Source organism: Triticum dicoccoides, chromosome 5B, assembly GCF_002162155.2.
Source record: "Triticum dicoccoides isolate Atlit2015 ecotype Zavitan chromosome 5B, WEW_v2.0, whole genome shotgun sequence".
Classification (NCBI taxonomy): Eukaryota; Viridiplantae; Streptophyta; class Magnoliopsida; order Poales; family Poaceae; genus Triticum; species Triticum dicoccoides.
The window spans coordinates 7295577-7308722 of NC_041389.1; the positions used below are offsets into that span (position 1 = coordinate 7295577).

Here is a 13146-nt window from a genome sequence, read left to right on the forward strand (position 1 = left end):
CATCAAAACATGTAAACTCATAATATAACTGTCATCGTAACCTTAAGCGTGCGGACCCTATGGGTTCGAGAACAATGTAGACATGACCGAGACACGTCTCCGGTCAAAAACCAATAGCGGGACCTGGATGCCCATATTGGCTCCTACATATTCTACGAAGATCTTTATCGGTCAGACCGCATAACAACATACGCTGTTCCCTTTGTCATCGGTATGTTACTTGCCCGAGATTCGATCGTCGGTATCCAATACCTAGTTCAATCTCGTTACTGGCAAGTCTCTTTACTCGTTCCGTAATACATCATCTCACAACTAACATATTAGTTGCAGTGCTTGCAAGGCTTATGTGATGTGCATTACCGAGAGGGCCCAGAGATACCTCTCCGACAATCGGAGTGACAAATCCTAATCTCGAAATACGCCAACCCAACATCTACTTTTGGAGACACCTGTAATGCTCCTTTATAATCACCCAGTTACGTTGTGACGTTTGGTAGCGCCCAAAGTGTTCCTCCGGCAAACGGGAGTTGCATAATCTCATAGTCATAGGAACATGTATAAGTCATGAAGAAAGCAATAGCAATATACTAAACGATCAGGTGCTAAGCTAATGGAATGGGTCATGTCAATCAGATCATTCAACTAATGATGTGATCTCGTTACTCAAATAACAACTCATTGTTCATGGTCAGGAAACATAACCATCTTTGATTAACGAGCTAGTCAAGTAGAGGCATACTAGTGACACTTTGTTTGTCTATGTATTCACACATGTATTATGTTTCCGGTTAATACAATTCTAGCATGAATAATAAACATTTATCATGATTATAAGGAAATAAATAATAACTTTATTATTGCCTCTAGGGCATATTTCCTTCAATGGGTACCTAAAACCAAGCATTGATCTCTTGTAGGTGGTTGCTTCCGGTGGGGGATCATGGTTGCTTGATAGTGGAGCAACAAATCATATGACCGGAAGCAAGGACATGGTGGTGGACGTGCAAAAGATTCCATCTATGCCCACCAATGTCGAGTGGGGTGATGCATCACATTCTAAGGTATTGGGTCTCGGCAAGGTTGTCATTTCTCATGATCTAATGATCGAGGAAGTCATGCTTGTTGAGTCCCTTGCATACAATTTGCTTTCCGTTCGTCAACTTGCAATCATGGGTTTTGCTACTTTCTTTGACATTGATACCGTGGCCCTCTTGTGGAGCAAGACTCTTAAAGTAGCCTTTGTTGGGCATGTCGAGAACGGTCTCTATGTGATTAACTTTTCGGAGCGACCGACTAAGACCGCGACATGCCTAATGGCTACAGTTGACGTGGGATGGCTTTGGCATCGCCGTTTAGCCCACGTCAATATGAGATCTTTGCAAAGTCTTCTCAAGGGGGACCATGTTCGTGGACTAACAAATGTTAGTTTTGCCAAAGATCGTGCTTGTAGTGCCTGTATTGAAGGAAAGCTACATGAGAAGGCTCACCCTCCCTCAACCATCATCTACTCGAAGAGACCCTTGGAGCTCCTTCACATGGATCTCTTTGGGCCTCCATCTTTTGATAGTCTTGGAGGAAGAAAGTATTGCTTGGTGATTGTGGATGATTATTCAAGATACACTTGGGTATACTTCTTCAAGAGGAAGAGTGAGACTCAACAAACCGTCATCAACTTTACAAATGAAGCTCAACGTCAACATAATGCAAAGATCTTGACAATCAGAAGTGACAACGGCACCGAGTTCAAGAACTACACCTTGGATGAGTTTCTTAGTGATGAGGGGATCAAGCACCAATATGCTGCTCCATATACCCCTCCACAAAATGGTGTGGTGGAGAGGAAGAACCGGACGTTGATGGATGTGGATAGGACCATGATGGCAGAGTTCAAGTCTCCATACAACTTTTGGTCCGAAGCCATCAACACCGCATGTCGTGCATCCAATCGGCTCTATCTCCGCAAAGGCTTGAACAAGACTCCTTATGAGATACTCATCGGCAACAAGCCCAACCTCAAGTACTTCCGGGTGTTCGGTTGTAAGTGTTTCATTCTCAAGAAAGGTGTTCATTTGTCTAAATTTGAGGCTAGAGCTCATGAGGGCATATTTGTTGGTTATGCTACAAACTCTCATGCTTACCGTGTTCTCAACAAGTCCACCGGACTCATTGAGGAGACGTGTAACCTGGAGTTTGACGAAAATAACGGCTTCCAAGTGGAGAAAAGTGGTACTTGTGATGTAGGTGATGAAATTCCTCCCCAAGCCATAAGAAGAATGGGTATTGGTCATATTCTACCCATTGAGGAACCCCTTGTGGCCGAAGGAGAAGGACAATGCTCCACTCAAGTGGAGCCATCACCTCCCCAAGACCCACACGCTTCCGAAGAACAAAGTGAAGGCCCTCAACCTCATGAACAAGACCAAGGGCAAGATCAACCTCAAGATGGTGGTGAACCTCTAAATGATGCCCAAGGTCAAGTTCTCCCCCTCGAGCAAGTTCAAGATCATGAGCAAGCTCAAGATCAAGAACAAGCTCAAGACGGCGCTCAAGAGAATCAAGTTAACCCTCCTCCTTCCACTTCCAAGGAGGAATTAGAGTGTCATGCCGCGAAGATTGCTTCCAAGCTCACCACCCAAGGCCATCTCATGGAAAATGTGGTTGGAAGCCTAAGAAAGGGGGTAAGCACTCGTAGACAATTAGCAAACTATTATGAACAACACGCGTTTGTCTCTTGTGTTGAACCCCAGAAGGTCTATGAGGCGCTCGAAGACTCGGATTGGCTCAATGCCATGCATGAAGAACTCAACAAATTCGAGCACAACAAGTGTGGAGATTGGTGCCAAGGCCATCGGGGAACCACAACGTCATAAACCAAGTGGATCTTCAAGAACAAGCAAGATGCTCATGGGAACATCGTTCGCAACAAGGCAAGATTGGTAGCACAAGGCTACTCCCAAGTCGAGGGTATCGACTATGGTGAAACCTTTGCTCCCGTTGCTCGTCTTGAATCCATACGTTTGTTGATTGCTTATGCTTCCCATCACAACTTTAAGTTGCAACAAATGGATGTGAAAAGTGCTTTCCTTAATGGTCCTATTAATGAGTTGGTCTATGTCAAGCAACCCCCCAGGTTCGAGGATCCCTGCTTCCTGGATCATGTGTATCAACTTGATAAGGCACTTTATGGCCTTAAACAAGCCCCACGTGCGTGGTATGACCACCTTACCGAGTTGTTACAAGATCGTGGATTTGAAGTGGGGCTAATCGATCCCACTCTTTTTTCTAAGAAGGTCAAAGGGGAGTTGTTTGTATGCCAACTATATGTTGATGACATTATCTTTGGTTCCCCTAACAAAGCCTTTAATGAGGAATTTGCCGCTCTCATGACCTCCAAGTTCCAGATGTCTTCAATGGGAGAGTTGAAGTTCTTTCTTGGTTTTGACATTAAACAAAGAAGAGAAGGAACCTTCATCAACCAAGCCAAATACACTCAAGACATGCTAAAAAGATTCAAGCTAAGTGATGTCAAGCCGGCTACTACACCAATGCCAACCAAGTGCCAACTTGACATTGATCCCAATGGTAAAGCGGTGGATCAAAAGGTATATCGCTCCATGATTGGCTCCTTGCTTTACCTTTGTGCATCTAGACCGGATATCATGTTGAGTGTGGGGATGTGTGCACAGTTTCAAGCCGCACCGAAGGAAAGTCACTATGTGGCGGTCAAGCGAATCTTTAGATATTTGGCTCATACCCCAAATTTTGGCTTATGGTACCCACGAGGGGCAAACTTCAAGCTTGAAGGATTTACGGATTCTGATTGGGCGAGAGACAAAGTGGATAGGAAGTCAACTTCCGGAGGCTGCCAGTTTCTTGGGTGCTCTTTGGTGAGTTGGTCTTCCAAGAAGCAAAGTTGTGTGTCTCTCTCGTCCACCGAAGCGGAGTATGTGGTGGCCGACAGTTGTTGTGCACAACTCTTATGGATGAGGCAAACTTTAAAGGAATATGGTGTCATTTGTGACAAAGTGCCTCTTTGGTGTGACAACGAAAGTGCCATCAAGATTTCTCTCAACCCGGTGCAACACTTCAAGACGAAGCATATTGAGATTCGGTATCATTTCATCCGGGATCACATTAGGTGAGGGGAGATCGAGCTCAAGTATGTCAACACTCATGATAACCTTGTAGATATTTTCACGAAGCCCTTGGATGAAGCAAGATTTTGCGAGTTAACGCATGAGCTAAATATCATTGATTCAGCAATGTGACTTGAACCCTTGCACCCCCACCACACACATCTTGTTGTCTAGTTTAGATGTAGGCATGGACATAGGGGGAGTGTTGTTCTCTCAATGAACTCTCCCTGCCCCCATTATGCATAAAACGATCAACTCTTTCACATTAGCCATTTTTTATGGTACTTGTGCTTCAAAGATGAGTTTTGGTCATGGACCCAAGGATAATTCTTCGCGGTGCCATACCAATTGACTCAAACATAGGTGGCTCCGGCCACCGCCCTCTCTTGAGAGAGGCCAGAGCTCGCTCTTCTTTCGTGTGGTTGTCTTGAAGGAGTGGGTTCTGGATCTTGGTTAGTGTGTGTTGCCGTGTTGGTCTTTTCTTGTCTTTGCTCTCCGTTCTTGTTGCTGTGCTTGAGTTTTTGTCTAGAGGCATTTTTTTTGGTTGCTGGCGGTACTACCGCTGCTGGCGAGCAGTACTACCGCTCCAAGCGGTACTATCGCCCTCCAGCGCGGTACTACCGCTGTGAGGCGCAGGCAGGGGTTATATCGGGGCAGGGGGAGTTTCTTCTCCCCCATACCCATTCGCACGCCCCCTCGTCTTGTTCCTCCCTCTCCAGCAACCGGCGCCGCGGGAGGGCTCCGGCGGATCTCCCTCTCCGGGGCGTCCCTCTCCATTTCCTTCGGTGGAGACAACCCCCACCTTGTCCTCTTGCCATGGATGCCGGTGATGAGGTTCCTGAGCATCAGGCTCGTCGTGTCAACCCCGGTCGTGCCTCGTCCAAGTGCTACCGCACCTCTGAGCCCGCCGGAGGATCTTCTAGTGCTCCACCTCCTCCTCAACTGCAGAAGAAGCCTGGGGTCAAGCCAAAGCCAGGCAAAACCGTGCCAGAGATGCCGCCCAAGGAGTTCTGGGCAAGGCGCCGCCGCAACCCGTATGAGGTAGACCAAGATCCCACTTTGGTCAGCCGTCCGTTCTGGAACAGGTTCCAGTTTGCCATCTTCTTTGATGTCCTCAAGGCCAAGAAGAATATCTATGTCAATGTTCACTCCATTGACACCGACCATATGGAGAAAGATCCTGAATACTTTGGCGAAGCTCTTCAGATGTGCACTCAACTGAACATTCTTGGGATCATGCAATTCAACAAGGACTATGATGCTGATATAGTGGCCCAATTCTATGCCACGGTTCACCTTGGGACTGATGAGGACCGTACACTGACTTGGATGACCAATGGCAAGTTGCTTTCAGTCAAGTGGAAAGCTTTCATGGAGTTGATTGGGGTGCAAGATCTAGGTCTTGAGTCTTCTGTCGGCTTTCGCCCCCATCGCCGCACCACTGCCACTCACAAGCAAGCTCTATGGCCCTACTGCACTTTGAGGATCAACCCCGAGACAAAGAAGGAAACCTATGAGCTACCTGCCTATCTGGATATCCTTCACCGTATCTTCAGAGAGACTCTTTTCCCTCGCATCAGGAATCTGGACCAGGTTCACTCTTATCTCGTGGACATGCTTCTCTTCTGCCAGCGTGAGAAGGGACAGAACACCGGAGAGTCCTTGGATATCTCTCATGTTATGTGCTCTGAGCTGCTTTCTGCTATCTCCGGGCGCAAGTGCCCGATTTATGGTCCGTTCATCATGCTACTCATTGAGAAGGCCTAGAATCGTGTCTATCCCCAGGAGTTACTGGAGACTGGAGAGTTGGTCTCTCACGATGTCAAGCGTCTAAGGAAGAAGGATAACTGGGGCACTCAGGCCCCGAGGACTGGAGTTCCTTCATCTTCTGCTGCCATGGAGACTGAGGAGGAGTTTGGGGCTGAGGCTGAGGATGAAGATGATGGCTACGTGCCTTCTAAGGCAGAGCCCTCTTGGGCCAAGAAGCTCAAGATCAAGGTGAAGAAGCTATTCTGCATGGAGTCTCATGGTCAGTACATGGCTCATGTGGCTGAGAAGAAGGCCCGAGGTCGCCACAAGGAGCTCATGCGTCAGATGGTGCTATTGTGATTAGTGGTTCTGAGGATCGGCTTACCGAGGAGGAGGAGTGGATTTAGCAGCACTGCCCTTGGACTGATTCTGATGCTGAGCACTTCCTGGCTGATGATGGTGGCGCAGATGACCCCTCTGAGATCTGATGTGTGTCCCTCGTTTTCCATCACCTGGAGCCGTAGCAGCACTCCCTCTCCTTTTTGGTGTCTCGATGCCAAAGGGGGAGAGAGTTTAGGGATTTGTGTTTTGTGTCTTCCGTCTTCTGTGTTTGTGGTTTTTCTCGCTATTTGCTTTGGTTGGTTTGTGTCAGTGAGACCTTTGTTGGCTCGTGTCCGTAAGACCTAAGTTCCCGTCATATGGTGTGAGACATATGCTACCTTTTATTTCCAGTATCATTATCTATGTCACCATATCTTATGAGTTGCATGCTTATCTTATTAGTTTATCTATGCTCCTCTCATATATCATGCGTAGGTGTGTGGTCGGTCTCCAAAATGTAGGGGGAGCGTTGATCCTAGTATGTGTGCCATGCAGTCCAAAGCACTTATCTAGATAGCACACATCTAGGGGAGCCCATCTACATTTTAGGACGGTGGGGTTTGTGCGCTTTCTCTATATCTCTCATGTTTGTGCAAATCCCGTATTGTCATCAATCCACCAAAAAGGGGGAGATTGTAAGGGCATATTTATCCCCAAGATGTTTTGGAGATTGATGACAATGCTTTTGCGGACTAATCATGTGCGTTAAGTTCTTTCAGAGATTCATCCATTGGCACGAGACGATTTCCTCCCCTCGGTGTTTTATTCAAGACGGTGTAGCTCCTTCGCTTCGTTGTTGGTGGACTAGTTTCGTAGGAGTCACCGTACTATCAAGAGGGGATCTGCTTTGGTAAGACTAGGGTGGAATCAACACGTACACATCCCTATCACACCCGTCGTCTTCCTTCCACATCTTTGGAGCTGCCCCTCCTCTTCCATTCCTGCTCCATTCTGTGCTAGCGGTAGTACCGCTCCACAGGGCGGTAGTACCACTTGCGGGCTTCGGCCGTAGTACCGCAGCTGTTCTGCGCTACTACCGCCTCGATTCGAGACCGGTGTTTTCTCGTGTCGGGTTTTGCGGTACTAGAAGCGGTAGTAGGAGCGGTAGTGCCGCTCCAAGCGGTAGTACCGCTCCTTCTCCCGCGGTAGTACCGCTCTGGGGCCAGGGCCCTGTCTTTCTAGCCAGCGTGGTAGTACCGCTGGGTAGGGAGCGGTAGTACCGCTCTCAGCGGTAGTACCGCCCTGCCCTAGCGGTAGTACCGCTCTGTACGGGGATGCTCAGTGGGATAACGGTTGGAATTGTCGCCCCACTATATAAAGGTGTCTTCTTCCTCCAAGTTGACTTACCTCTTTTCCCCAAAGCCCCATTGTTGCTCCAAGCTCCATTTTCGCCCGATCTCTCGCCCTAGCTAATCAAACTTGTTGATTTGCTCGGGATTGGTTGAGAAGGCCCAGATCTACACTTCCACCAAGAGAAATTTGATTCACCCCACTTATCCCTAGCGGGTCTTGTTACTCTTGGGTGTTGAGGCACCCTAGACGGTTGAGGTCACCTCGAAGCCATACTCCATTGTGGTGAAGCTTTTGGTGTTGTTGGGAGCCTCCAAGTGTTGTGGAGATAGCCCCAATCTTGTTTGTAAAGGTCCGGTTGCCGCCTTCAAGGGCTCCAATAGTGGAATCACGGCATCTCGCATTGTGTGAGGGCGTGAGGAGATTACGGTGGCCCTAGTGGCTTCTTGGGGAGCATTGTGCCTCCGCACCGCTCTAACGGAGACGTACTTCCCCTTAAAAGGAAGGAACTTCGGTAACACATCCTCGTCTCCACCGGCTCCACTCTTGGTTATCTTGTCCCTTTACTTTTGCAAGCTTACTTGAGTTATATCCTTTGCTTGCTTGTGTGCTTGTTGTCTTTGCATCATATAGGTTGTCCACGTAGTTGCACATCTAGATAACCTATTTCATTGCAAGGTTTAAATTGTTAAAGAAAAGTCTAAAAATTGTTAGTTGCCTATTCACCCCCCCTCTAGTCAACCATATCGATCCTTTCAATGGTTCACCTTGGTACTGATGAGGACAGGACACTGACTTGGATGACCAATGGCAAGTTGCTTTCAGTCAAGTGGAAAGCTTTCATGGAGTTGATTGGGATGCAAGATCTAGGTCTTGAGTCTTCTATCGACTTTCACCCCCACAGCCGCCCCAATGCCACTCACAAGCAAGCTCTATGGCCCTACTACACTTTGAGGATCAACCATGAGATGAAGAAGGAAACCTATGAGCTGCCTGCCTATCTGGATATCCTTCACCGTATCTTCAGAGAGACTCTTATCCCTTGTATCGGGAATCTGGACCAGGTTCACTCCTATCTCGTGGACATGCTTCTCTTCTGCCAGCGTGAGAAGGGACAGAACACCGGAGAGTCCTTGGATATCTCTCATGTTATGTGGTCTGAGTTGTTATCTGCTATCTCCGAGCGCAAGTGCCCGATTTATGGTCCGTTCATCATGCTGCTCATTGAGAAGGCCTGGGATCGTGTCTATCCACAGGTGTTCCTGGAGACTGGAGAGTTGGTTTGTCACGATGTCAAGCGTCTCAGGAAGAAGGATAACTGGGGCACTCAGGCCCCTAGGACTGGAGTTGCTTCGTCTTCTACTGCCATGGAGACCGAGGAAGAGACTGGGCTGAGGATGATGATGATGACTACGTGCCTTCTGAGGCAGAATCCTCTTGGGCAAAGAAGCTCAAGCTCAAGATGAAGAAGTTGTTCTGCATGGAGTCTCACGGTCAGTACATGACTCATGTGGCTGAGAAGAAGGCCTGAGGTCGCCACAAGGAGCTCATGCGTCATTTGGGTGCTACAGTTATCAGTGGGTCTGAGGACCAGCTTACCAAGGAGGAGGAGTGGATTCAGCAGCATTGCCCGTGGACCGATTCTGATGCCGAGCACTTCCAGACTGATGACGGTGGCGCCGATGATCCCGCTGAGCTCTGATGTGTGTGTCCCTCGTTTGCTCTCACCTGGAGCCGTAGCAACACTCCCTCTCCTTTTTGGTGTCTCGATGCCAAAGGGGGAGAGAGTTTAGGGATTTGTGCTTTGTGTCTTCCGTCTCTTGTGTTCGTGTTTTCCTCGCATTTGCTTTGTTTGGTTTGTCAGTGAGACCTAAGTTTGAGTCATATGGTGTGAGACATATGCTATCTTATCTTTCCAGTTTCATTACCTATGTCACTATCTAGCTTATGAGTTGCTTTCTTATCCTGTTAAGTCATCTATGCTGCTCCCATATACCTTGCTTAGAGTGTTGGTCTCTAAAATGTAGGGGGAGCGTTGATCCTAGTATGTGTGCCGTGCAGTCCAAAGCACTTATCTAGATAGCACACATCTAAGGGGAGCCCATCTACATTTTAGGACGGTGGGGTTTGTGCGCTTACTCTATATCATGTTTGTGCAAATCCCGTATTGTCATCAATTCACCAAAAAGGGGGAGATTATAAGGGCATATTTATCCCCAAGATGTTTTGGTGATTGATGACAATGCTTTTGCGGATTAATCGTGTGCGTTAAGTTCTTTCAGAGATTCATCCATTGGCACAAGACGATTTCCTCCCCTCTGTGTGTCTTTCAAGACGGTGTAGCTCCTTCGTCTCTCTGTTGGTGGACTAGTTTCGTAGGAGTCACTGTACTATCAAGAGGGGATCCGCTTTGGTAAGGCTAGGGTGGAATCAACACATACACATCCGTTTCACACCCAATGTCTTCCTTCCCGCTTCGATGGAGCAGCTCATCCCTCCGTGTTCCTACTCTGACCTACCCCAGCGGTAGTACCGCTGAAGCACTCAAGCGGTAGTACCTCTCCTGGAGCGGTAGTACCGCTCCCCAGCGGTAGTACCGCTCCCCCGAGCGGTAGTACTGCTTGAGGACTTCGGCCATAGTACCGCAGCAGTTCCGTGCTAGTACCGCTTCGATTCTCGACCGATGTTTTTCGTGTCGGGTTTTGCGGTACTAGGTGCGGTAGTAGGGGCGGTAGTACCGCTCCAAGCGGTAGTACCACGCCCTACTCCCACGATAGTACCACTGTTGGGCTGGGTCTCTAATCTCCTCGCCAGCGCGGCAGTACCGCTGGGTGAGGGCGGTAGATCGCCCTCAGCGGTAGTACTGCCCTGCCCAAGCGGTAGTACCGCGCTGTGCGGGGCTGCTCAGTGGGGTAACGGTTGGATTTGTTCCCCCACTATATAAAGGTGTCTTCTTCCTCCAAATTGACTTACCTCTTTCCCCCAAAGCTCCATTGTTGCTCCAAGCTCCATTTTCGCCCGATCTCCCTCCCTTGCCAATCAAACTTGTTGATTTGCTCGGGATTGGTTGAGAAGGCCCAGATCTACACTTCCACCAAGAGAAATTTGATTCCCCCCACTTATCCCTAGTGGATCTTGTTACTCTTGGGTGTTGAGCACCCTAGACGGTCGAGATTACCTCGAAGCCATACTCCATTGTGGTGAAGCTTCATGGTGTTGTTGGGAGCCTCCAAGTGTTGTGGAGATAGCCCCAATCTTGTTTGTAAAGGTTCGGTCGCCGCCTTTAAGGGCACCAATAGTGGAATCACGGCATCTTGCATTGTGTGAGGGCGTGAGGAGATTACGATGGCCCTAGTGGCTTCTTGGGGAGCATTGTGCCTCCACACCGCTCTAACGGAGATGTACTTCCCCTTAAAAGGAAGTAACTCCGGTAACACATCCTCGTCTCCACCGGCTCCACTCTTGGTTATTTCGTGCCTTTACTTTTGCTAGCTTACTTGTGTTGCATCTATTGCTTGCTTGTGTGCTAGGTGTCTTTGCATCATATAGGTTGTTCACGTAGTTGCACATCTAGACAACCTATTTCGTTGCAAGTTTTAAATTGTTAAAGAAAAGCTTAAAAAGTTAGTTGCCTATTCACCCCCCCACCCTCTAGTCAACCATCTCGATCCTTTCAGAAGGTGTACCCAATAGTTTCCTTTGGGTATTCTATGAAGACGCACTTCTCCGATTTGGGTTCGAGCTTATCAGGTTGAAACTTTTTCACATAAGCATCGCAGTCCCAAACTTTAAGAAACGACAACTTTGGTTTCTTGCCAAACCACAGTTCATAAGGCGGCGTCTCAAACGGATTTTGATGGTGCCCTATTTAAAGTGAATGCAACTGTCTCTAGTGCATAACCCCAAAACGATAGTGGTAAATCGGTAAGAGACATCATAGATCGCACCATATCTAGTAAAGTACGATTACAACGTTCGGACACACCATTACATTGTGGTGTTCCAGGTGGCATGAGTGTGAAACTATTCCACATTGTTTTAATTGAAAACCAAACTCGTAACTCAAATATTTTTCTCCGCGATCAAATTGCGGAAACTTTATTTTCTTGTTACGATGATTCTCCACTTCACTCTGAAATTCTTTGAACTTTTCAAATGTTTCAGACTTGTGCTTCATTAAGTAGATATACTCATATCTGCTCAATTCATCTTGTGAAGGTCAAAAAATAACGATACCCGCCACGAGCATCAACACTCATTGGACCGCATACATCGGTATGTATTATTTCCAATAAGTCACTAGCTCGTTCTATTGTTCCAGAGAACGGAGTTTTAGTCATCTTGCCCAAAAGGCACGGTTCGCAAGCATCAAATGATTCATAACCAAAAAATCCATCTTTATGGAGTTTCTTCATGCGCTTTACACCGATATGACCCAAACGGCAGTGCCACAAATAAGTTGCACTATCATTATCAACTTTGCATCTTTTGGCATCAATATTATGAATATGCGTATCACTACGATCGAGATCCAACAAACTATTTTCATTGGGTGTTGACCATCGAAGGCTTTATTCATGTAGACAGAATAACAATTATTCTCTGACTTTAAATGAATAACCGTATTGCAATAAACATGATCAAATCATATTCATGCTCAACGCAAACGCCAAATTTATTTAGGTTCAACACTAATCTCGAAAGTGTAGGGAGAGTGTGATGATGATCATATCAATCTTGGAACTACTTCCAGCACACATCGTCACTTCACCCTCAACTAGTCTCTTTTTATTCTGTAACTCCTATTTCGAGTTACTAATTTTTTAGCAACTGAACAATTATGAAATACTCAGGGGATACTATAAACACTAGTAAAGTACACATCAATAACATGTATATCAAATATACCCTTGTTCACTTTGCCATCCTTCTTATCCACCAAATATTCAAGGCATTTCCGCTTCTAGTGACCATTTCCTTTGCAGTATAATCACTCAGTTTCAGGCTTTGGTCCAGCTTTGGGCTTCTTCGCGGGAGTGACAACTTGCTTGCCATTCTTCTTGAAGTTCCCTTTCTTTTCCTTTGCCCTTTTCTTGAAACTAGTGGTCTTGTCAATCATCAACACTTTATGCTCTTTCTTGATTTCTACCTTCGTTGATTTCAGCATCACGAAGAGCTCGGGAATCGTTTTCGTCATCCCTTGCATTATAGTTCATCACGAAGTTCTACTAACTTGGTGGTGGTGACTAGAGAATTCTGTCAATCACTATCTTATCTGGAAGATTAGCTCCCACTTGATTCAAGCGATTGTAGTACCCAGACAATCTGAGCACATGCTCACTAATTAAGCAATTCTCCTCCATCTTTTAGCCATAGAACTTGTTGGAGACTTCATATCTCTCAACTCGGGTATTTGCTTGAAATATCAACTTCAACTCCTGGAACATCTCATATGGTCCATGACGTTCAAAAACGTCTTTGAAGTCCCGATTCTAAGCCGTTAAGCATGGTGCACTAAACTGTCAAGTAGTCATCATATTGAGCCAGCCAAATGTTCATAACGTTTGCATCTGCTCCTGCAATCGGTCTG

The 13146-nt window shown here is 47.0% G+C and overlaps 1 pseudogene; it reads right to left on the reverse strand.

Annotated features, from left to right (window-relative positions):
- Nucleotides 1-13146, reverse strand: part of LOC119306129 — a 71032-nt pseudogene that overhangs the window by 18536 nt on the left and 39350 nt on the right.